Source organism: Spea bombifrons, chromosome 1, assembly GCF_027358695.1.
Source record: "Spea bombifrons isolate aSpeBom1 chromosome 1, aSpeBom1.2.pri, whole genome shotgun sequence".
NCBI lineage: Eukaryota > Metazoa > Chordata > Amphibia > Anura > Pelobatidae > Spea > Spea bombifrons.
Genome location: NC_071087.1, coordinates 30,947,469 through 30,972,430, shown reverse-complemented (window position 1 = coordinate 30,972,430; position 24,962 = coordinate 30,947,469). Strand labels below are relative to the sequence as shown.

General features: G+C 38.3%; 1 protein-coding gene and 1 long non-coding RNA gene across 2 annotated transcripts in view; one reads left to right on the top strand and one right to left on the bottom strand.

The window, feature by feature from the left end:
- PALLD (palladin, cytoskeletal associated protein) overlaps nt 1-24,962 on the top strand; it is a 157,178-nt gene that overhangs the window by 92,276 nt on the left and 39,940 nt on the right. The window lies entirely within an intron of this gene.
- Nucleotides 1,017-1,215, bottom strand: LOC128483654 (uncharacterized). The gene is made up of 2 exons (XR_008351092.1): nt 1,131-1,215; nt 1,017-1,089 (listed from the first exon to the last, which is right to left on the bottom strand). It is a non-coding gene; the product is annotated as an uncharacterized LOC128483654 (long non-coding RNA).

The following is a 24,962-nucleotide window of genomic DNA, read 5'->3' as shown; positions in this document are numbered from 1 at the left end:
AGCATTAAGTAAAATGAGAACGGAAATTTCATCGGAAATACACTTTTTTGTCTAATATATAAACATAAGCAGATAGTTTTATCACATTCAATATCAATGTTATCAGTTTTAAAGGTATCATAAAACGTGATAGATTGTGTTGATTTCGATAATGCGTTGATTAATGGCATTTAAAGCAAAATAACTATTTTTTTTTTATTAATTTGCTTTTCTTTCAATGAAATTTTCCAGGGACAGATAAAATCCACGGGCAGAAGTCTCCGTCAGGGAACAGAGTTACAACTCATTTTATTGTGAAAGGGTTTTTCAAGATCTTACTGTTGGATGACTGTAATAAAAAAAAAAAAAAAAAAAAAAAAAAAAAACTATAATGGCTATGGCTTTGATAATGCATTACATCTCAGTGTTGCTTGTCATTAGGGCAGTTTGGAGTGTTGGCAGTGGCATATTCTGGCCTTGGCTGACCAGATCTTTGCCTAGGGCACCAGGTAGTAGGGCTTAGTAGCCCCCAGATGACTTTACTAGGAGGCAATGACCCTTTTAGACCATTGGCCTCCCTAGTTTATTAAAGCTTTTAATGGGCCATTTTAGGAGATCAATGATCTTCATTGTAACTGGCCCATCTTACCTCTTGCAATGGGGCCAAGGATGATGTCTCACCCCAGGCTGTTTCACAGGGAAGACCAGCTGAGGCTGCATTATGAACACTCAAAGGGACATGAAAGCATGATAGCAATATCTGAGATCCGAGGCTAAAGGAAGCAAAATAATATCAGAATATATTGTGTGTCCTGAAGTTATCTTTCTTGACCTCTCCCCACTTTATACAAAAGCTGTCAGAATCCACCTAATGCTATCAAATTGAATAACAAAACAAGCAAAGATAACAGGAATGAATAATCATCCGAACCATCATTACACAGGTTTGTTTAATGTACTTAAACACTTTAGTGACAGATTGAGTCTTTTTCACTACACCACATATTAAAAGCTGGGGAAAAAATCTACAAATTGACAACCAACGAAGGACAGCAGGGATGGGGTAACTGTAAGTAAGTATTACAAGATTCATCTCTAAGAATGATGGCCCTATGTGATAGCCACTGGCTCCTCCGCTTATGGCAAAAGACATTATAATATATAGATCACCCTATCTTGGTAAAGTAAATTGAAAACTCTATGAAAGAGAAGGGAGAGAAGATTACTTTAACATTTGGTGTCTGTACAATAAGTGGTCTGACAGAACGGAATCCAGAGACCTGCAAATGTACCCCCTGAAACAACTGGCCTTTTTCCCATCTATTGTTAATTTTGAGCATTTATGAAGTGAATGTTTATGGTTCCCTTGGGGAATATATTCCCTTTTCATGGCCGGGATCCAGCAGATTATTGTTTTCCTCTTAAGGTGAGCCAAAGGAAAAAAAAAAAGTTTCAATGGAAAATATCAATGGGGATCAACAGAGCGACATGTAACTTTCCATTATGATTTCCTCTCCACGTTTACATATTACATAGATAGACCAAGCATGTTTTTTATCTGTGCAGTTAATAGGCTTAGCTTCAAACATATTGAGGATGTTCACCCAAAGTGACCTAGATAAGAGCAGAATAATAGCAAAATAACCCATTCCTTTAGCCAAATACTATATTTGCAAATTTGTCATTTTTATAAGGTTGAACAGACACTAAGCTGTTCAGTTTCATTTTCCTACTGTTAAAACATGCGCTGCCAGTATTCTTAATCTGTACTGCTATCATGTGCTGATATTGAGTAATGCACGAGCTCTGAAGAAGTCCCTCACGGTATTTTTACTATGCGTGGTTGCAAACACGTTAATATAGAATCCAGAATGCAGGCAGGCTGTTATAATCAAAGGCGAGGAACATCAGGGCAGTCCGGGGTCATCAGAGGCAAATATACTTAATATACATGCACAAATAAACATTATAATTAAAACAGTTCCCGTAATTCTTATTATAACAATGTTGTAGATATTCTTCATTTGGATTGTATTCACATCATACTAAGATGAAGTGCTTTCCATCAAGATACAATTAGTATTTAACCGCTGTAGTATATATATATATATATATATATATATAGTAGATACTACTGTGGGGTCCACTAGAAGACTCCTTCTATTACCGTATTTATATATATATTGTTCTGGGATACAGATTTAAATTTTAGAAATTCTGCTATTACTTGATAAATCTTTCAAACGTTTCTAAGCGACAACCATTATTACCGTGTCCTGGTAAGATTTCCTTTAACAGTCACTTTTGCTAGAAAAAAGCCACCTATTCCCTGTTAAGGCAAGGTTTGTCGTATATAAGTAAGTCTCTAACAGAAGAATACTTGATATTTATTGGGCTCTGACAGCATCTCGAATCCACCGTAAAGTCACATATGGAAGCAGAACTCGACTTGTTTTCCAGATGCAGAAGAATAGTTACAGCCAATTCCCATTGTAATACAAGTCAACATATGGAAACATTCTTTTCACTGAAAGGTTTAAGTGTAGATAGAGATACAATCTTAATTCAATATGTGCGCACAATGGATAGCGTAGAATGGATTCTTGAAATGTTGAGAAGCTTGGTATCCCCTCATTATGCGTTGTGTAGCACTTATTGCAAGCACAATGTCTTATAATTGAAAGGAAAAATATAGATGCAGAATTCAGGAACATTGCATAGCTAAACATTCCCATACGTTTACAGTTCTATTTTGTTTTATTATAAAACTGTTGTTCTTTGCCCTGAAGGACATCTTGCATCTCCTCATATAATTCTGCCCTACACTACACTGTAGAAAGGCTGCTTTGGAAAACACAAAAACTGTACATTTTTGCAATCTATGTGTTTATATGTACAAGTTGCTTGTTTACGATCAAATTTAATGTGTATAGAAGTCTCTCATGTAATTAAAGAGACCTGGAACTCCCCCAGTTCTTCTCTGTGGGAATTTCACACTCCATATAAAGTTCCCTTTCACACTAAAAAATCCTGTGTAATGTCAGTAAACAAATTTACATTGGTTGTTATGACAGACTTGGTAATTGCTCGTGATGGCAGGAAATACTGTTTTGTTTTTTTGCATGTGTTGCCCATGTGTTACATGTGTTATATTATGTATAACTGGTGGGGGAAAAATATGTTTTTAAGGATATTATGTGGGAGAAGGAAGTTCTATATTTCTCGATTATTCTTTTTTTGTGGCGGTTTGGCCTACAGCAACATTGTCATTCTTGATGGAACTCATTGGTCCATTTTCATTCAAACCTCTGTTGGTGTTCCTGAATAAGCAGCATATTGGGATTAAACCAAAGGCAAGCTAAGGTAGTACCTATTGGCCCAACTAGCAAAATATTTAATAAATTATGCATACTGACTTAGCTTCCATTAATTTGTTTCTAACCTGAATATTTTAGTTTTGTGTTGAGCCATAATGGTGCCACATGGCTGGTTCCCTTTGTCTTCCAGAGAACTGCTATTTTTATATTGATATTTAGAGTTTATACACAAGCTCATTCACACTACTTATAGATGGCAGCAGAAGAAAAATTGAAGGCATTTGTTAACAACGTCTGTCCATGGTAACTGGATACAATTAACAAATTCCAAAGTCATAACCAGGTGTCACCTCAGATCTCTCTTTGTTCTGAAAGCCCTGTCAGAATACAGATGTGTTATAGCGGAGTACAAATCTGGTACATCAGAAAAAAAAATTACTGGAATTTTACCCAAACAAACCAAAACCCGCATTCTGCTTCCGTGAAATCATCTCTCTTTCTGAAGTTAAGATCATAACTATACCACACACAACGTGTCCTTCGTTTCTCGTTTTCCTCTCAGCTCCCACACTAATACACACAATATATCTCACAGTCTGTGGCTTTGTGTTTAGCCTTGTTTTTGAATTATTGTCCGTGTAGATTGTTATTGCTTGAACTGAAAGCATTGTTTACTAGATTTACAGGGCTATTTAAGGATGAAATACATTACACCAAAAAGATCTGCGGTTGGGCCACCCAAGATTTCACTCCAGTTAGTCTACCGTCTACCTCTGAAAAAATATGCCGTCTCCATTTTCATTATTCGCAAGTAAACAAATCATATCACAGAACTTTAATAACTTGGAGTCTTGAAAAAATGTTTTGCTCGAATGGTAGACGTTATTTTGTTTCTTTGTTTACGTTCTTATTTTGTACATTTGGACCTTTCCTACATTAATCCAAAATCTTGATTAATAATTGTTGTGTTCATAACACAAAGAATACAAGCCAGTCGCCATTTTAATTATAACATTAGGGAGGTTTGAAATAGTAGTGTTTTTTTTAATATATTTGTGCCATGCTTACAGCGAGACTCCGCTTGGCTAGTTCTGTATGTTACTCATAGCATTTTACTGGTAGGGCTCTAAAAATAACTTTTGCAAACAACCCAAAAAATGGTTGAATGGCTTAATATATTTCTAGGAAAATAAGAAACCTTAGACACTGTTGTACGAAGGCCCAACTAAATTGAATTGACATAGGAACGAGTTATTTAAACAAAGTTTTGAGACAGGAATCCAGCTATATTCTTAGTATTTCACTGACAGCTAATACGATTAGTAGTAATTCTGTAAATTAGGGTCATGAGGGTTGTCCTGAAAACCAATTTGCCTCTTATCCTAGAGTAGTGGAGTTTCATTTCATACTCTCTTAACATGACAATGAGGTACAGCCTACATTACCAGATGTGGCCCACTGATTCACCATCTTACCCATATCACTATATATTACCGATAGCTCATCGTGCTGCTCTCTGTCCAAGCAGACTGCCCTATGACATTACTGCTACTGCAGCTCCTTGGATGGTGATGGTCAAACTCTGGCATGAGGTCTCTTTTCCTAAAATTATGCATTATGTTGTAGTCTTCTGCAGAAAATACTCTAGAGTGCTTTCCTGGATAGTTACCACTATTGGTATTGGTTTCAAAGTATAAAATATCACTTTTGTATATTTTTAAGAAATGTATTTATAACTTGTGATTGGTGCCTTACCTTTTGCTGGAGGGCCTAAGCCAACAAGAAACCAAAGATGCCAGGGCTTCAGTATGTTGTTTATAGCAGATTGAGGAAGCGATGCTTGATACTTGGCCACCCTTAAGGCTATCAAGTATGGTCTTTTATGCCTTAGCCAGTACCCCCTGCTGATTATAGAACTCTCTGTGAACATTTTGTGGATTAAAGGAAAGCTAGATCAAAATTCTAACACTATAATGGCCAGTGTCTTATCTAATAGAAAAAAAAACAGAGTGCTTGGATTCTTTTGCATACCGTACATACTGTGTAATGGCTATAACATATTAGGGCCTAAATATATCCTTCATCACTGCATTTGCCCAAGGAAATTGTTTTTCTATGAACCATTTCAAAAAGACCACTTATTAAGATCAAATCTACGCACAATATGGAGCCAGCTCTGGGCTATGTGTCAGACACTTAAAAAACTTGTTGAGATAATTTCCAGTTATATTTGAGCTAATTTTACCTTTTTCACAGTGTGGTGTGGGGAACTTTCACTCTGCCCCTTTGAAGTATGTATCACCATCACACTCATAAAGTGCTGAAAGAACTAATATAGAAGGGACTAGTGTTTCCCAGCCAGATGTTGAGTTGCTCATATGTTTTTAAATTATACACTCGTGTGATCTTGCTTGGGCTTCACCTCAAACCCCTATTCATAATCCTGAAAGTTGCCTGTTTAGCACTGTTTGAAATGATTTCAAATAATGAGGCAGATTTAAAGAAAATGCTGTTGCTACAATGCTCAGACATACGAACAACATTCTTGCAGGCATATAACCACAAGTGGCTACTGTAAAATAAATAAGATATATTTGACTGATACTCTGCATGAAGCATTAGATGGAACATGCCTGACTTGAGAACTCATGCCGAGCTGTAAACAGGGATATATTATATACATATGGTCATGGGGCACCTGGGACTATGCTCTGCCAAGCTTGACAGCCTCTCTCTGAGTTTGGCATCCCGCACTGACTCAGGAATGCTAGTAGCTATGGGTAAATTCCATTCTAATACCGTTTCTGATTGATTGGAGCATATTTCACAATCTAAAACACATTTGCTGGATTTTAGGTTTTTAAGTTAAAGTTAAAAACATTTGAATAATTGTAATGCGTTTGATGCGGGTTTTGGGCTTTGTTTCCGACATTGTGAATAAAACATTAATGTACTTTGGTATAATTAGACCCACCTTTGCTCTTATGTTGAGCCAAAAAAACAACTTCTTCTCAAACGTTAAACTTTCTTTATCCATTGCAAACAATATCTTGTATCCAAATCTGCCAACCTTTACGGTAAAAAAAAACATTAGCCATCATATCTGAAGACAAATATACTATTAGTTCAGCTCAGACTGATGAAGGATTATGAGTTTCACAACATGAAAGCCACAGATTGGTTACCCCTGATATGATTCAAATAATTGTGAATATTTTGTATGTGCCTACTTGATTGTCAACAAGTAGTCAACCTCACTCAGTTTGGAATATATCCCTCTATATAGTTTGTATAAGGGCAACCTGGGAATGTGTCATAGATCCACCAAGAGGACCTCCTGTTGTCAGGCCCAGGGATTAAAGTAACACGTTTGTGCCACAACCCAGTTGGGAAGTCCTGGAGTTTAAAGGATTTTAGGAAACAGTTCGTCCAAATCCACTATCTTTATTGGCAATAATGTTTGAAGGAAAAGAAATGTACCTCAAGGTAGTTTGTAGTAGTATTTTCCAACTGGTGGCGATGACTCCCTAAGTCTTCTACTGGAAACATTCAACTCCCCTTATATCAATCATGTAAATCCACAGGTTAGGGACGTACTACACAGTACAGGAATCTTTATACATCAGTAATACCCTGCTGCCTTCTGCAAACTCAGCTGCAGCTCCCTCTCGATTGGAGCATTAACACATTTATAAGGAGTTGGTGAGTACCTCGAAATGTTTGTGTTGAGGTTGGCTCTTCATGTGAATAAACCTGTGATTATTTCACAAGACAATCTGTGTGCCTGTGCATCTGTAATGATATTCTACCTATCAATCATATGCAAATACTAATAGACGATCTATGTTTCAGATAGTGTCTCATCTAGGACATTCACTGTTTAATGTTCTGATATACAGCTCTGTATATTTAGCTAGGAATCTCGGCTGCGTGAGCCAGAGTAAACTGTCCACTGTAGTAGGGGTGGATAGGATGATGATGACACCACAGTGGGATTAGTTCAGTGCTCCCCATGCTCCCCTACTGTCCTGAGTAGTCTCTTATTTGTTATTTGTCCTGTCCCATTCATTTAAATGAATGCATCTCAGGGGTCAGTGATTTTAATGTAATAAGCATGTCTTGTTTAAGGGTACATTTCAAGTTATCTCAAACCTTCCACTTATTATTTCTTTTAAATTGGGTTAGCTAGGCAGCAGCTTTGAAGTTTCTGTCTAAAAACCTTCTTGTCGTGTAGAGGATACTTGGAGTTGCTGTTTATAGTGATAGCATAATGACAAGGTGACTGCTTCTTCACAAGAAACATTCTTGGGGTACAGTAATGGAACACTAGAAAGCAGACTGTACGATGTCTTCATTAATTAGTATCTCCTGGATAAAGCAGTGCTGTATCAGCGTAATGAGAGATGATGGATGTGTTAAGGAGGTGAGTGACCTTATTTCACTCCTCCAAACAAGGTCATCGAGATCACCAGCAGCTCACTTAAGACAGCACACATGGACCACATAGAGTAGAGCTGGCAATGTGCACTACCCAGCTCAAATAGCAACATTAACCCGTTTAGAAACCCACGGAGCCTGAGAGTTTACTCTAAATGAAAGAATTGTGTGTTAAACTGCTTCGTATATCATTGCAGCGACAGTGTTTTCTACTATGTATTAACTAGTGATACTTGCAGCAGCATAATATTCAAAATCCTATGACTAAGCGCCATTGTTGGGGCGTTCAACTACTAGATGTTGAGTCTACCTTGTCTGACATTCATTTTCTCTTTTTTTTTACTCAAGCGGTTTTGTTAACAACACCAGGTTACAAGAGGCACAGGCCGCCATTACTTAATTGTGGCAGCTTGTTAAGTGAAGAAAATTATCTTTCATGTTACTGATTTCCTCCTCAAAAAAGGCAAATAAGAATTCTCTGAAGCTTCCTCTTCTTTGCTGTCAAAGCCTGGAGGCTAGAAGGAAGCAATTCGGTGATGTACTATAATACGGAAAGGGTCGAGAATGCATATCTATGTCTATGATAGACATAATATCTTCTGGTTTAAATAAATGTCTGACATAGACATGAAATCTGTGGCTGTAGACAGCGTATGCACAGAGTTCCAGACAAGCTCCATAGTCATATGATCGGGCATTTTTTTGGAGACTCTAGGGGTTTATACGCCGAAGCAGAAGCTTGTTGGTGAGTATGCAGAAGACCTGTTACAACTCATTAATTTCAACTATGACAATAGCAGACTTTGTTCTTGCCATGAGAGTAGTATGATACAAATAAATGTAAGACCCACAAAATTCTTAAATGCCAAAATATCATTCATCATTTATAGCAATTTTGAATTCCAGAATTTAGTTAAAATACCTAAATTATTCCCACTATGCAGCACATTTTTGCACATGCGAGCTTTGGCTAACACCCCTTTCTGATTTAACAGACCAAAAGGAAAGATAAATGAAAGGAAGGGTGGACACGGCCATTTAATAACCTAATGAACACGTATTCAATTGTGCCAAGGAAGTTGTTTTCCGCAAAGTCACAAATTACAGAATTTATTTTGGCTGCCCTGTTCCTTAATGACATTTTAACCAGCATTGATACTGGTAGAAAGAAAGAAGTAAGTCCGGTAGGCATACTTTAGAGTCTATGTGCAACATACAAAGCCACACGGTTTTAACTGTTAAAATGCCAGGCCCAATGCCAGGAATCAGCTCCATTTCACATCCAGGGCCATTTACTGTGATTGCACATGTAGGGCTGTTCATACAGTTGGAAACTTGTCACCTTTAACTTTCTGTGGCTTTTATTTGTTTTCAATATCATCTTTTTAAGTAATTTATTAGATATTATCCTGTACAAAGGAATGCTTGACATGATACAATGTTAAAGTCGGTTAACAACTGAAAGATTGTACGTCATTGTTAAAAATGTAATGTAAAACACAATAATAAACGTTACCACTGAAGGTAACATTAATTACATGAATCTTTGTTAGATACCACATGGGCTATTGCTAAAATATCGTAATATATTGAAAAAGAAAGACATGGCAACAACTAAAAAAAACAGAAACTAACTAAAGACAAATAAACATCAGCAACTTATACATAAAGTCTACAAAGTAAATGAAGAGACGCTAACCATATGTAATGTTTCACTAATGGCCATATAAGATTTAAGAGGAGGGCAGTAATCCACATAGTGGGAAGCATTTCTCAGTAGCCATAACTTTTCATAACTCTTATGAGAATCTGTAAGCACATGGGCCATTTGCTTCATCTGTCTGTGATATCAGCCAACTTTACTGCAATAGTCAAATTAAACAAATGTACATATGGAAGAGGGGATATCTTTCTTTTGAGGCAAAGAGATGTTGGTAATAGTCCCTCCAACACCAAGGAGAGGAACCTGGCAGGAGAAAGCCACCAGCAGCACACCGCTGGTAAACCTCATGCATATCGTAATGCTCAACGATGTACTTTTGTTTAGCATGTAGTGTATTTATTGGTGCTATACGTATTACTGATCTGGAATTTCATCCTTTGTAAAAAAAAAAAAAGTTTCTGTCGATTCTTGCATCTCCAAAACAAACATAGAGACATACGTAGGACCTCCTGACAGTGACATCTGGTTTCACTGCCCCCCAGGCTTGGAGTACAACAGCTGCCTCAAAAAGTTATGTTTTCATAATTATGGGTTGCAAAGGATTTATATGGGACAGACCCAAATGAGTGATTGTCAATTGAGTAGGACCTAGATAGAAATGTAGAATTTAATATCAATCTGCTGTAAAGACATAAACCTTAAGTTTAAACGTCCTTGGTTTTTTTTCTTATACTTGTAGCCATATGTTCTGTTCTGGGAGGCTGTTCTATTTATCTACCACCCTCTCAATAAACTAAAACTTCCTTACTGTACATCTGAGCTCTTGACCTTCTAGTTTTAGAATATGACCTCTTGCTGTAACATTTCTCCTCCTTTGTAATAAACTTCCCTCGTATACGTTGTTAAACCCCTCCATGTATTGAAATGCTTCTATCATATCTCCTCTCTCTCTCTCTTTGCTCCTCCAAGCTACAAATATTGAAATGTCTTAGTCTTTTCTGATCATTTGTATCCAGCAAACCATTCGCTATTTAGTAGCCCTTCTATGAAGATCCATAAAATCTAGTAGAGATCTTACAGCCCTTTGCTTCTTCCGATGCCAGCAGACAGCTGCAAGGAGTACACCTGTTCAACCTTTTACAACTGGAGCAGAGCTGGGAGTGTAGGGCGAATTAAGTTTACGGGAGGAGTGAATAAAAACCGGTACTAAAAGGTTAACCCCAATATAGCAGTGTTACTGGGATAACCTTGCAGTATAAGTCATCAGTAAGAACAGATTGCCACAATTCAGCAGTTTTAATGTAGCAAAAAGAAACTTTGAACTTAGGGCTGTACTGTCCGTTGGGCATACAAGGCATATAATAGTAACATTATTTGGCCGGTGGGCTTCAAGTCCATTTTTTTGCCTCTGAGCCATTCAAAAGGCAGCCATGCCTGTTTTTTTAGGTAAGCCCAGTCTGACAGGGATCAAAGCAGGGCAATTTCAGCCTTTCTTCCACCTACATTATGGTTTGCATAATGCATATAGATATAACAGCATTGTGAGTGTGCCATGCAGGACCAGAGTGTGGTGTAAAATGGGCCCTTTAAAGCCAACAGCCCATAGATAGCTGGAGTACAGCTCCCTGATGCATATACACAACCACTTAGAACACTTTTCACGTCAACCTAGACATAACATAGCTCGTAGTCACGTGAATCTAGCAGAGGGCAGCACCCTTCATTATCACCTCGGCTGCCTGAGCCTAGGCTGAGTCGGAAGGGTCAATGGACTCCACCAATTGCCCCATGATCCTTCTAGCCAGTCCAGGGCTGTTGCCATGAGTTAATTTCTAGTTAGCATAGGTTAAAGTTCAGGTCCACCGAATATCTATGGTTTATTGCAAAATGTTTGTTGTCTTATGATATGTAAAGATGGAGGGGAGCCCCAATGGTTCTATCTCCTAATGAAAGAGTAGTATTAGAGATTTTGCAAGAGGACTGCTATGGGAAAATAGCCAGATCTATTATTATATACTATATGTTTTTAAATACAGCATGTAATGACACTGTAGTTTGTTTCCACTCTTCAGCTTTTTTTACTTTTAAGAACTACAGCTCTGAAGATGTACGTCTCTGGTTGCCATGCTACTTGCTTTCGCTGTTAACCTTTAGTATAATTCAGTGGATCTTTTCCAAGGAGCCAAACTCCCCGTAGGCCATATGATTTCTGAAAGGAAAGGTACTCCTTAAATGGGCATAACTACTCGTGTGATTGGCTAAGAAAATCCAAATGAGGCAGAGTCACGGTGACCTGCATGTGTGAGTATGTGTCTATGGAGAGATATGGATAGCAGCAGAAAGGGGAGGGGGAGTGTGCAGTCTACTCAGAATGTTCCAAGGAGACAAAGAACAGCTCCAGCAACCAAATAAGGAAGTCTGCACGGGGCTTTCAGAATCTGAGTTATTTTGGGCAGTTTTAAGAAAGCTGTAGAAGTAATGCTTGTGTAACACTGGGATTTCTTTCCAGGCTTGAGAGTAAACAGCAAAAGAAAAACACAGTTCTTCAGATCCCTTGTTTTATCCCCTCTGTCTGCAGACAACATGTTTGTTACTTTATCTTTAAGCCTTTAAGTCAAACGTTTTGTCTTCCAAAGCTGAGCATGTTCCAGATCTAAAGCCATAAATGTCACGTGGCGCAGTATTTACTTCAATGGATTTTATGCTCACGGATAGGAGAGAAATCCTTAAGAAATACAAAGTGTCATACTGCTGCCTTCATAACCTAACACTGTCCCCTGACATCTGTACAAGTCAGAACAGTTGGCCCTGCAGGTACCTGCACAGCACAGGGTCTTCTGCAGTTATCTGTGCAGACTCATCATAGTGTCTTCTGCAGGTAGCTCCTCAGAAGAGCACAGTGCCCCCTGCAGGCACCTACAAAGCTGCCAGGTCAGCATAGTGTATCTGCATAGTTCAGGTATCAGAAGTAAACCCGCATATAATTACCAAGGCTTTGTTATAATGACTCACCAACAATGTAGTCTTCTTAGCAGATGCGTTAAAAGTATGCGGTTTTGGGGCAGGTTGATTCAAGGATGTGTGATGCCCCGCAATAGGGTTCATTCACTAAAGCAGAGTTTGCAGGAGAGTTTCAGTTTGAACTCCACTATGAATTATGAAGGGACAATTCTGCTGACAAATGGCTGAGTTGGCCATACATAATGCGTAGTGAGATGGCATTCAAGAAATCTCACTGCTATAATTATCCATTATACAAAGTCTGCCAGGCTCTTCTTGGAAAGGACAAGATTACCTTCATAATGCATAATAATATCAGTGACTTCGAAGAGGCAACTCCTTAAATCTGACATGCAGCCTCCACTCCCTTTTAGTTAAATAACCTCACTGATCTGGGTGACCGTTCCATCCACGGCTTCCCCCAAATACCCTGCCGAGTAACCACATCCAATTCCCCACAATCATCTTGCTGAAGCACAGGTATAACACTTTGATCCCACATTCACAATTACAATTGTTATCATTGTCCCTGACATAGTGCCCCCTACAGGGTAAATGCCTACTTCATCTGTATTTTAGTTGCCATCCTGGATGGGGGCATCAGCAGTTGAGTATACCTTTTAAAACTATGAGCTTAAAGTATACTAGCGGGGGAATGATAAAAATAATGAAATTTCCACTAAAAAAAGGAAAATTCAAACACAACATGGACATAGTTTTTATGTTTTTGTTGTTAAATGTAAGTTTAAAATTGTCATTAGATGTTAGGCTTTTCTAAAGCCACCTTTAGAAAATGTGTGATGAAAATGAATTTTTGCTTTTGTTTTTTTGTTTTTTACTGTAATCTGGAGAGTATGATGTGCAGGCAACCAAAATACACTGAGACGAACACATTTACACACAGTGAATACTTGAATAGATTAACCCTGTGTGTGTCACAAGGACATCTAATACATTTCCCATTATTCTAACAATCAAACATTAACATCTGCTCTGTATTTTGATCAATCAGTCATGGAGAAGTTTTCGTGGTAAGGAAAACTTTCTTCCTTGAAGATTTTGTGTTTTATCAACTGATCTCACTTCCTGTAACCCACTGTTTACTGGATCAGCACCATTTAATAGCTATTTACCCAGAATATGTGTTCAGTAATGGGGAATAATTGTTATAGACTGACCCTTGTTCACTTTCTAAAACTAAAACAAAAAATTTTTTTTTTATTATAATAGCCAATTTTTGGGATATTCTGTACATCACAGGTATATATTTTATCTTTATATTTTGCATGGTACAATATATATATATATATATATATATATATATATATATATATGTAACCGATTTTCACCAAAAGAGGGACAGTTAAGGGTTACAGACGCACATCTGTTTTCCATAAGAAGTATTTTAAGTGCATGTTTTTTACCAAGCAAATGATGGATGGATGTACTCATCAGGACCATTTTGTTTGGTTGCTATGGTGATAGGCCAGATTGTGTACATTTGAAGGCTCTAAAACAAAAATAATTATATGTTGGATTATTAAATAGGGTTTTCAATTAAATTTAGGCACATTTTACATGGTAAATTTCTTTCTAAAGTTCAGACGCTTGTAGAATGAACTTCAAATGTTACCATAAGGCAAACCATTTCTATAACCTGACCTCAGGTAACCCTAACGTGGCAAATGTTAGCGTTCTTCGCATATGAGGACAGGTGCATCTATTAAGAGCGCAGGTGTATGTCACAGTGAATTAGGATGTATTTGTTCTCATATGTCCATATAAAAAACATATTTAATCCTGACGGGTGAGTATCGGAGGGCTATATTTGGAAATGATTAATGTTAGAACGTTTGATATATAACAGTTATTTTGCCAGAATACACAGGCTATGCATCCATAAATCTCCCTGTACAAATAACAATGGGCGCGGACACTATTGAAAGAAGGAGGAATTCTGGCATGCGGTCCGTACGGAAGCAGCGTTTCTCATAAGGTATATCTAAAATGTAAGGGTGGACCCGCACCAGTGCAAACCACAGGTATCCCAGGTGAAATTCCATATACTGTTGTGACGTATGCCGAGAAAGATCAAAGGAGAGTACACAGGCTTGTCAGGTTACATTATTCTCCCTTGTGCCAAAAGTATTCGTTAAATGTAAAAATGCATGTGTAAAAAAATGTAACTTTCAATGCCAATAATCCTGCTCGATTCTCTTGTGCAGACAGAGCTGCATACCTTTTAAAAATGATATCTTTATTAACCCTTTGGGTATCAGAAGACTGTACAGCATACTAGGAGTGCAGTACTCTAAGAGAGTGGCGTAACTACCGACAGGGCCCGTCTCTCAAGGGGGTTACCCCGGCAACCACTTGCCCGCCCTCTCCCTGTTCGCCAAGGGCCCGCAGCTCACCTCTCTGGCACTCACACGCTGTTCGAGCATCCTCGCTTTTACCGAGGGGTCATGTAACGTGGTTCCCCGGTGCTGGTCCGAAACGATTCACAAAGTATACTGGTCCAACCTGGACCGGTCTTGTCTAGGTCAGACTTGCTTGTTGTGAACAATCTTGGGCTAGCACGGGGAGCAACGCAGCGTGGTCATGTTACGTATAATCAGTACACGGCAATTTCATGTAAACATTCCAGCATAGTAACACAAATGGCATGTTTTAACGTAGTGTACAGTGCACAATTTTTGAATGGCGGTGTGTAAGTGTATATTGAATAGGAAGACATTATTGGTAAAGTAGCAAAGGTGAAGTATGCTTTCCTAGAGATCTTTTGGTCTAGCCACGATGACCGCTTTAGGGAAATAACTACGTAACATAAGGCCAGCTTAGCCGTTCTTATAGGAGAAGCTCAGTTTGGTTGTCCCTTCATAATACATGGTGTATACAGGCAATGATGACCTCTCCCTATTGTATGTGCTTGTTCTTTTCCTAATCTCAATATTCAGTAGTTATATAAGCACTGCATAGTTATATACTATATGTATGTAAATGTAATATCCTAATGTATAACCCTCTGGAATGGATAGAAAGCCTAGTACCACACATTCATAAGTTTAAAATGTCAACGTGCAAAACCAAAATTTCGAAAATGTGTCATTTTGTGGAATTCTAGTACATTGTGCAATCTCCGTGTATACTCCTAACCGCAACGTCTCACTCTGTAGGGGGTGTCTCAAGCATCTTAGACATGAAAATATATACATTTTTATTGCCTGTTGCTATGCAACTAACTCAGGCCTCGAATTTGTTGCAGCTCATAAATCTTCTGCTCGATGTTTACATATTGTGGTCTTAAAGAAGAAAAATGTGGACAAAAAAAATCACTAAAAAAACATATTTTGCATGTCACCATTTTCACATAGAAATGAAACATATTATTTCTTAAATATTTTTTTTCCTAAATAATATAATATAATTCCTTATTTCTTGATTAACCTATTGAGTTCCACAGGAGAGTTTTTCTCCTGGGAGATCTGGCAAATTTCCACAGTTTGTGTACAAAAAAAAAATATAAAAATAACAAAAATGTAGTTTCATATATATGGAGTTTCCTGTTTACATTGGAACAAGACTGAGACCTCTGATGGAGGTAAACCAAGGGGTGCCAACCAATTCATTGTCCCCATCTGCCATGCAGAAAGGGTTTTTTTTGTTGCGTTTGAAACCAGAGGGAGGTTGGTCCTCACATGGAATATGCGGTTGGCCATCTTGGTCTATTTTGTTGACCGTGTATCCTACACATGGTTGGCACTCCAAGGGTTCAAGATTATCTCTCGGTTTCTCCGTATATTATGCAGTTAAGTGAACTAACATGTTTTCATATGGTATTTATCAATGGAAGCAATCTATAAACACCACAAACCCACCATTTGTGTATACCATGATATACGGCCATCTTTGGTCCCTCTTTTTGGTGGCAGCTGGTTCAAGCATCCTTTGTAAGACAGAGGAGGGGGGGAGATAATGTTGGGAAAGACAATGTATCAATATTCTAATTTCAGCCTTTTTAGGTAAAATGGTCTCTTACAAAATATTTATAGTAGTTGCACATTAATTATAGGTAGATTTAATTGGTGACTTTTGTTGTGTTTAAAGCTGAAGACTACACTTTGTAGGAGCAGTTTTGTGCTGAGCAACCAAAACAAAATTGAAAAAAAAACCTTTTATAGGAACGTCATGTTAGAGGAAATGATGACTCCTAGTCTTCAATGAGGAAAGTGTGGAATTTAGGACATACTAATCCTCTGGTTCCATTCCTGTAAAATCCCCCATTACTGGAAGTGCTAAATTGCACTAAATACCCCCTCCCCCCAGTCCGGATCTGTATGTCTGCCCACTCCCTCACACTGGTAATTAAAATGTTAGCTCTTTGGGACAGGGACACCCTTCCTAATGTATTGTTCTCATTCATATGGTGCTGTGCGTATTAAACATCCCTGTAACAGTAAATTATAAAGTGGTAAGTACATTTGTTAGAGCTTAATAAATACAAGCATGCATAGAGATGAACCTACTCCAATTGTTGCCGTCAACAAACGCAATGTTTTCCTTTTTACCATTCACAAATAATTAGTTACTCAACAGATGTCTCCGGATTTCCAATGGATCTGGAATGGAACCGAATGCAAAACAGGGGTTAAGCATAAAGAGTCTGGTTGTAAAAGTGCTGCAACTGGGACATAAATAGTGTCTATAGCTACGTACGAAAGAGTGATAGATAAGAGGAACAGCCTCCCAGCAGAAGTGGTGGAGGTTGATTTAATAAGAGAAAATATAAACATGCATGGCTATCCTGAATCTAAAGACTGATTAAGGTTTAAGACTAGATGGGCTGAATGTTTAGAATATGGCAATTCTCACAGTCACGCTGTTGCAACTGCGGACAGAGAACATAAAAAATACACTATTTTTATACATCTCTGGGGGAAAAATGCCAATGTGGAGAACTTACTGGAAACATGCGCAAGGTTACTGCCTGAATTCCCCCAGAGCTTTTCCTTTTTAATATGTTTCTGTGAAGCAGTCATTATCATTTATAAAATCTCCTATATAAGATTATATCTTCTAAAAGCAAGGTCATAGCAAATATTTACTAACATGAGCTATTTCAATGAATTTATTATTTAGTGTTATAAATACAACATTGGAAACATCATGCCCAGTACTGCTGAACAACCCATTCTTCCCCAGAAATAATTCTTTAATCCTGTAAAATCTTCCCGAATTTTTGCCAAGAACACGTAATTCCCATGGGACACAAAATGAGGCACTGATAGACTGTTGCCATAAAAACTGCAACCCTGTGTTAAAAAATTCCCGGGTTTTTATATGAAATTAAGAGGAAAGAATAAAAAGGCAGATCTGCTAAGGTTAGGAGCCCATTTGATGTTTAGTCTAAGTGGAACTTCACCTTTACCTGCATCATATCTTAAAAATATTCACACAAGCATTTGCAAAATCTGTTAGGGCATAAACCGCTAACTGTTGTTACTGTAGGTTAGAGACAAACACAAGGTATCCACTGTGCTTACGGTTCATACAATGGCGTTGAGAAGCCGTGTTCGTGTCTTGATACAAGGAGGCAAAGCGAAAAAGCATGGATTGCCAAATAAGGTTAAACTAAGACAGTGCCAAGGAAAACAAGAATATCATTTCCATGCGCGATACTTATAGGTGAGAACATTGCATTCACCCTGTCAGTGCCGGAGATTGCAAAGCAGCGTTATTACTACACAGAATAGCAATAATTAACCAATTCAGAGCCAGAGGTATGTGCAACTAACAGTACCATGAAATGCGGCATAGGGGACGTTGTGTTCATAGATGGATAATATGTCAGGAGAACTAATGATATGTTGGAGCTACACATATCGCAAATGTTAAGCCGCTCTTTTTATGTTTTTTTCCTTTTTTATATGCCCATAACTGGAGGGAGAGGTTGTATTTCAAAAGTGACTAAAAAATATCACCTGTCATCATGCAGAGCTAAAAACATAATCCTGATGCAAAGAAGAAAATGTGGAGCAATCAGTAGGTACATTCCGCTGGTTGCCAAGGTGATTGCTCCACATCTAGCATTATGGAGTTGCGCTTTATCCTTACCCTACGATGAGACACAAATAAGTGCCTGGGATAGGGTAGTCGGACCCTTATTGTATACCAATGTTAGGATGAATGTTGTTCTGTAGCAGGATTTTCTGGTTCAGCTGTAACAAGGGCTCTGCGGAGACCCAAAAGCTACACATCCTACCCCTTGGCAGCGGGTCAGTTTACTATGTGCCTGCAGACTGGAATGTATTCCCTCTTCAAACTTGTATCATTATGGATCTGACTTTGTTGCCATTTTTTTGTTGGAACAGCGTAAATCAATATTTCACCACAGCAAATTTGCTTTTCAGATGGGAACTATTAAAATTCTTAACGCTTTTGTCAAAAAAATGTCCACATGAGTTAAATCGGGGTCCAGCAACATATTTTATTGATCGGGATTCTTATGCATTTCACGCACGGTAAACTTGTAAACTCTGAAAATATCTGTGCTGTTTGTAGCCAACTCTATTAAGTATTCCATTACTAGTTAGATGTATGGATATGAAGAACACAATGTTCTCTCTTCTCTGAGTGCTATAGGATTAAATGGTTTTCGCTTGAGCTTACAATAATGAATTATACAACCAAGTCTGGCCAACACAGTCTGTATGATTAATGGGGCGATGAGCCCTGATCCTCTTACTGTGTTTTACTATAAGGCCACACTCAATGAAGTTGGGTTTGTACCGTCAGTGCAGGGCATTTTAGTTTCCCAAATATACAGATATATGACTTATCTTTTGGCCAATCTGGCATAGGCGACCCAGCAAAAACATCCTTGACTCACTCTGAGTAACCAAACATATTCAAGTAGGCTGGGACTGGCCCCGGGGCATATGTAGAGCATATGTCATCACTTACCTTGTGGACTGGCGTATTTAATATGCCGGGGGCAGTTTTTGGTTCCAGACTGTCAATGTACTTATGCTACCCTGGTGTTTAGCTAACACAAGAGTTAGCAAGAATAGCTGATGATGACACAGAATCATTGGAATTAAAGCTGACGTGCACTCATGATGACTGGCAGCTACTGACCAACACTCCCAATGCATTAACCCAGCATCTGAGTTCCGGAACAGAAATCAAGAGGTGCCTTAACCACTAACAGCATATATATATACCTTTAAGCCAAGCTTGGATGCTGACCTCAATGGGGCTATAGGATAGGAAATTGATCAATTACCGTACTTTATACCAGATACTTTTCAAATATTAACAATATCATTATAAATTCCATGTCTAAAGGTTTTCTAAGGAGATCGCAATGGGTAAACAGGACTCAACAAGCACTATATAACATAACCATTTGATCTACAGAAATAAGAGATAAGGAGGGATGTCAGTGAACACACTTTATACTGGCTATTCTATGAGAAGTTAGACAAGACACAGAACTTTGACGGAGGCAACAGCGGAGAATAATGAAGAACAGGGTACGGTCTATTTACTGAGCCAGCTAGAGAGGCCAGAGCTTGATCCTCCACCAAAGATTAAAAACTCTCTCAGATTATTATTAATATTACTAACCTTTATTTACTAAGCACCAACAAATTACGCAGCGCTGTACAATTTAATTGGGGCAGTTATCATACATAACAAGTATATATTAATACATATAGACACATCAGGGGTTCAGAACTCTGCCCGTGAGAAGCCATCTAGCCTTATGATACTTTTGTACAAAGTTCCTGGCAGGAATGGTGGCCTTTTGAGGCCCTGCTCATGAGCTTACAATCTAAGCTTTGTTACAGGCAAATACTTCTTAAACGACATTGTGTGATAGCAGACAGCGCTATATTTTTCATGTTACGCTATGTTTTGAAGACAGATAAGCTAATATTGTAGTAAAGGTAAGTGCCTTTACTAGGTTATTGTCCACCTAAAATGCAATTAATGACATTATTGGAGCGGAGTGGAGGCAAACCCCTTTTTAAGAATGCATTAACATAGAATGTAATACCTATTCAGACTATTCAAACAGAAAATGTATTTAAAGTGCTTTGAAATGCATTAGTTAAATAAACGGCTATTAAAATGGTGACAAAGTGCCTCGGTAAAGACCTAGCCACACATCTAACGACACCGTCTAAAACACAAGCTTCCCTCTGGCCTTTCGATATGTTAGCAATATAACAATTCATAACTTATTGGCAGTTAATTGTTATAAGTTCAAGATGATATGCTGGCTGAGTGTTATGAATGTTGTAGTCCAAATCAACTGCAGGGGACTTAGTCCTTTTCTGTCATTATTACAGTTCTCTTGTATTATGAAGTCAATGGATATGTGTGTTTAAATGTAATACATATGTATGTATATATATATATATATATATATATATATTGCTATAACTCTTATGACCTGAGGCCGGGTAGGTGTCATTTTGTCCTCACAGTGGACTAGATATAAAAAGCGCATGTGTTTTAATTTAAAAGTATCCCTATTACCATAGCAACCCATGGAAGGATCCTTTGAGGAGGACCATTTAGCTAGTTGCTATGGTGATAAGACCACTTCTCAAGCTGTACTAGATGTTCTTTTACCCCCATTAAGTTTCCTTGAAAAGCTCTCTAACTGACTGGGTTTCAAGCATACCGAGTATCATTAGAAATATAATGACCCAGAATCTAAGACAAGACCAAGGGCTGATTAATGTTTGAGTCTTTAAGGCAGGAGAAATGGGCAGACTAGATGGGCCGAATGGGTCTTATCCTGCCGTCAAATTCTGTATAGCTTTTGCCATTCCATGTTACTGCTATTGCGGCGGCGGTGGTCTACAAGGAGTTCTGGACAGTTGACCATCATGGAAATGCTTCCACTACAGCTGAAGAGCTACATGGTGGGTTAAGGATGGAGCTAATCTTTTATGTACATGTAATGGTTTCTTTTTACCCATGTGCTATATCTTTTAAGAAACTGACTAAGTCACAGTGTGTTCAGACTGACAGTGCCCCTGTCCAACTGTTCTTTCCTTTGGGGTCTACACGTCCACAAATTTATAAAGGTTCCCATCTAATCCAGCTAATACTGTGATTTGAATTAAAAATAGACACGAGTATAGTTACATGTTTGTTAAACATTTCATCCACCCCCTCCTGTTTCAGAGCAAAGCCCTTAGCCTTTCACCAAGCAAACTTGGGATTCTTCCGAATTAGTCGTTTTTATTTTTAATCCCAAATCTTTGAGGAGGAGGAGAAGGAGAGCATTACATGGAAATGATGAAAGATTCTACGTTGATAATGGAGAACAAGTAATCATCTTTATTATAGTTTCACATGGACCTTTGTAAGTCTTGGTGTCGTGGGAGCAAAGGACAATGTCAGCACTCTAAAGTCACAAGACGTCGCTTCAATAACATAGGAGCACTTCATTTACTATTCTTTTCACAAGACCGGGAACGGAATCAGGGTCAGATCATGTTTCAGCCTGTGCATTGTTAACAAAGGGGTCTATTGTAACTTACACAGTGGAGATAGTATTGGAGGAGTTTAAGGTCTGTACAGGTATTAACCCTTTCCGTGCTGAGAATACCACTATTAGGCTTCTTAACCAAGACCTTTCTCAAACAGATTATATTAGATGTAATGCAACTTTACCCAGCGGGTGGTAGATAAATGGAACAGCCTCCCAGCAGAAGTGGTAGATGTTAATGCACTGAAGAAATTTAAACATTCATGGTGTAGGCATAAAGCTACCCTGAAGACCAAGGAGCGATTAAGGTCTGGGTCTCTACATCAGGAAAAGTGGGCAGACTAGATGGACCAAATGGGTCCAATTTGCCATCAAATTCTATGTTAAACACTACAGCCTATAGTCTATTTACAATACATCTATGTAATGGCAATTTCAGATAAGTAAATGTCTTTCATAATCCTTATGTCAGTAAAACCATCTTGAATACATAGGCTGTGGTTAATGAGGCATTACCTATCTTACGTGAACAAGAATGGCTAAATGCACGCCAGAAAGCCTGAGAGAAAGGTGTTTTTAAAATACAGGTGTAAAGTTTTTACGATATTTAACAGCGTTGTACATTATACAAACATGTCAGTGAAACAAGGATTTACTCGCCTAGGGACAGTCCTAGGAAAATGTAATTTTGCTTATCAAAACCAAGATTAGTGTTTGTTGCCCCACACAAACATATTACCCCGTGGAATGCTATTTGTTATTAGTACATTGTATTAAAATAAGTAATTACACTGGGCTATAATATACGGTTTTTAGGGCTACATAAGGGTGGGCGGAGGTGGCATGTTTGCTCCTTAGTTTGTATGATCACAAAGCTCAAGGACCCCACATGGGCATGTGAATCACTAGACATGGGCAATACCCAAGTATAAATACCCCCTGCATTAACACCAATAAGAGAGGAAATAGTGTGAAAAGGAAGGAAGATATGGAAAAAAGATATTATTCTGGCAGATACCATACCTTGTAAGGGTTAATCCCAACCATCAACAGGCTGGTTTAGACCAAACTTTCCATATGGAAAAAACAACATATATTTATAGGCTTTCATTTGTTTGCTTGGCTCTAAATCTGTCATATACTCTGTTCCAGGATATGATGAAAAGAGCTTGCAGACAGACACAGATGGGGATTTATGCATTAGGTAGCCCTGTAAGCGGAGGCAGCCAGAGGGCTTTCATTGTCATAAAAGTCCAACAATAATATATGACTGGTGGCTGAAAGCTTCCTAACTCGCGAATGGCCTGGATAGAGAGAGGGCATGTAATGTGACTGCCATCAGTGTGTAGACTGCTCATACGCCTCTCTCTAGCAGGGATTCTGTACAGAGGGAGGGACTCTTATTGTGAAAGTGCAGCTGGACAGGAGAAGGGTTTTTCTGCAGAATCCACTGAGTCATGAAGTTGGAGATCCCAGTTTCTCTGACTAATCTGTACATACACTGCACTCATATACCTGGCAGACTTCGCTTCACCGGCCCCAGAGCTGCACATGCCATTCCATGGCTGAATTCTGAACTTTGGTGAACAGATTGCTAGCAGCCAGCAGAACTCTGCCAAAGGTAAGGCGGTGAAAGGGTGCCTTTGTCATTCCATCCATCCTGTAACAGTGTTACATGAGAAGTAGCGATAAACTGCTTGAGATCATTAGTAATTATTAAACACTAGCAGCATTCAATGTGACTCTTTCTCATTAGAATTAGATTGTAAGCTCTTTGGGAGAACTACTGTGTTTGCTCTTTTTTCATTTTTCCCTTTTATCTATTGTTTCTGGGTGGTGATCACTTTTGTATATATATATATATATATATATAAAGTATATACCATAATGTGCTACTGTATTCTTATAATTGACCTTGTCGCCTTGCGAAAATATTTTAGATGTTAAAAAGCCTCTTTGTTTATATATATGATGAGGATAGGAATATTTTAGGATAGTAAGTGTAGGTAGCAATGAACGAATCACACAATTCTGAGCTTTTCAAAGTTGTATTAATATTAATTAGTATATATGGAGTTCCTGGGATTGTAAGTGATCTTGGAAATGATATCCCCATATACCATCCCTGATATCCTTAAATGTATTGCTATACCTATCCCTCTACCTCCTCAGTAATGAATGGTTCAGAAGTACCAGTCGGCTGTGAATAGTTATCTTGGAACCACATTCCAACATTTTCCTAGAAGTAGTCTTCTTGTGCGCTAAGGGTGAACAGAGATTGATTTGCTGTTAGTTTATCAGTAATTTCTTTAGATTCCAATCATTCTATATTAATATGTACTGACTGTGATTCAGCAGCATGGGGATAGTAGGGAGCCACGTTACTCCTTTGTTTAAAGAATGAGGTTAAGTATAGTCCTACAAGCAGTCCATGCACAGAGAAGTCCAGCTGTATCGCTCATAAAACGTATGATAAATTCCACTTCAGGCCAGAGTATAATAATGTAGAATCTGGCATCCATTTCATACTTTTTTTTTTGTGGCCGCAAAACCTTTATTCCTTCCCTGTGACCAGGAAAAAAAACATAATTGCAGACAGGCTGTAGATCTGAGGTCCTCCTCATTTCTGGTTATTATGTAGCATTAAGCTGCGCTCTGTCTGCCTCGGTTAGGTAAAGGAAAACAGCCCAGGGCAGCCCAGGTTCACTTTGTGGCTCTGAACATTTGTTTAAAATCGGGACTTGCAGACGAAAATACAGCAAAGTTTCCTGGCAGGAGGAATGTGTTTTTTAAAGGAATGCTGGGAAGGAAAATGAAAAAGAAAAAAAAAAAAGAGAAAAGCTTTCTAATGATGTGTTTATAGAAACTTGGAAAGTAGAGTTGAAGGCTTGGCCTTTGGAAGGAGACCAGCATCTACTGAAGGGTAGAAGCTATACCATGCTTCATGAGGGCACTGTATTTAGAGATACAAATATACAAAGAGGCAAAACATTTCACATTTATGATTCGCATTAATATGTTGTAGTGTATTGCCTATCCGTCTGGTACTGAGATT